The following is a 1438-nucleotide window of genomic DNA, read 5'->3' as shown; positions in this document are numbered from 1 at the left end:
GTAGGAATAAATCAGTAGGTAGACGCAGACAAAATAAACTGCTACGATACTTTGACTTGTAGGAGACATAGAAATATTTTATTTGCGAAATTTTCGGCAACTCCTGTTACCTTCGTCAGCGCATGAGTATCTACGAGAAACCTGCGGCCTCTCGCTGACAAGGCGAGCGTCATAACCACTAGACCACGAAGGCTTCATGGTTGAACAGGTCCGAATAACCGTCGGGAACATTGTATTACACAATGCTACGCCTCAGGAGGCGTTCGACCAGATAAATCTGGCAATACGGCTAGAAATACTGTTGTATATTATATATGATATTGAAGGGAGTTAGCCGTTAACACTGTTGAATAAATATAATATAAATCATCAGCGAGAGGCCGCAGGTTCGAATCCCGTCGGAGGCATTTTATTACAAAATGACTTTTATAGGACTTCAGGGTAGCCTACGATGTCCCATCATGTCCTTATTTAAACACTGTATATGTACCTTTGATGATTTATATTATATTTATTCAACAGTGTTAACGCTCCTTTCGGTACGGTCTAAACCAGAGCCATATGGTTAAACTAGATAACTCTATACCGACCAGAGCTGTACTAAAGGAAATAGATATGTGTATGTACCAAAAAATGATTTAATAGGCGGAAGTTGAACTTCAGACCCCTCTGTTGAATATTCATGATTAAATGTTACGGTAGTTCAGATGAACTGAATGAAAATTCTTATGCCAATATGGGTATGTATTTGGTTTAGATTATACTCTCAGCTACAAAATGTTATTACAATAATTGCTTTAATGTTGAGATTTGGAAATACATCAGTGAATTGTTTTTGCTAATTCAACACCAGGTAAATATGATCACTGAATAACTGTACATTATATAGAACTCAATCAAACACAGTCACTGGTGTGGTCCGGAGTAGCAGAAGTTTGGTGTTGCCAACAGTTCCTGATATAGATCGATAAATCTGTTAAATGTGTTAAGTGTGTAAATATTTATGATTCAATTCTGTTGCGTTGTTTGACCACTTTTGTTTATAAAGAACGTATTTTAAAAAGCAACTAATTACGTCATTACTATCTAAATACGAAATAGTGACTTTTGGTGACAAAAAGTATGAACTTAACGTCATCGTTGTATGAAAACATGCCTGAAACTCCTATTAAAGGGGCGATTTCACGTTTCTGACCCCTATTCAGTGGCACCTTATAGTTAGCGCAAAACCAGGGAAAAACTGCCATTTTTTCCTGTCAAGGAAAAAATGATGTTATTATACGATTTATAACATCATGTCTCTACGTATTTGAGCACTGTATTGTTATCTATGAGATTGTGGGTTCGATTCCTAACATACCTCTTTTTTAAACAACACTGTCTTATATATACATATATATATATATATATATATATATATATATATATATTATATTAC

This window comes from Anneissia japonica, unplaced genomic scaffold (assembly GCF_011630105.1).
Source record: "Anneissia japonica isolate Jap-2015-1 unplaced genomic scaffold, ASM1163010v1 scaffold128_len593404_cov183, whole genome shotgun sequence".
Taxonomy (NCBI): Eukaryota; Metazoa; Echinodermata; class Crinoidea; order Comatulida; family Comatulidae; genus Anneissia; species Anneissia japonica.
This window is presented reverse-complemented; position numbering follows the sequence as displayed.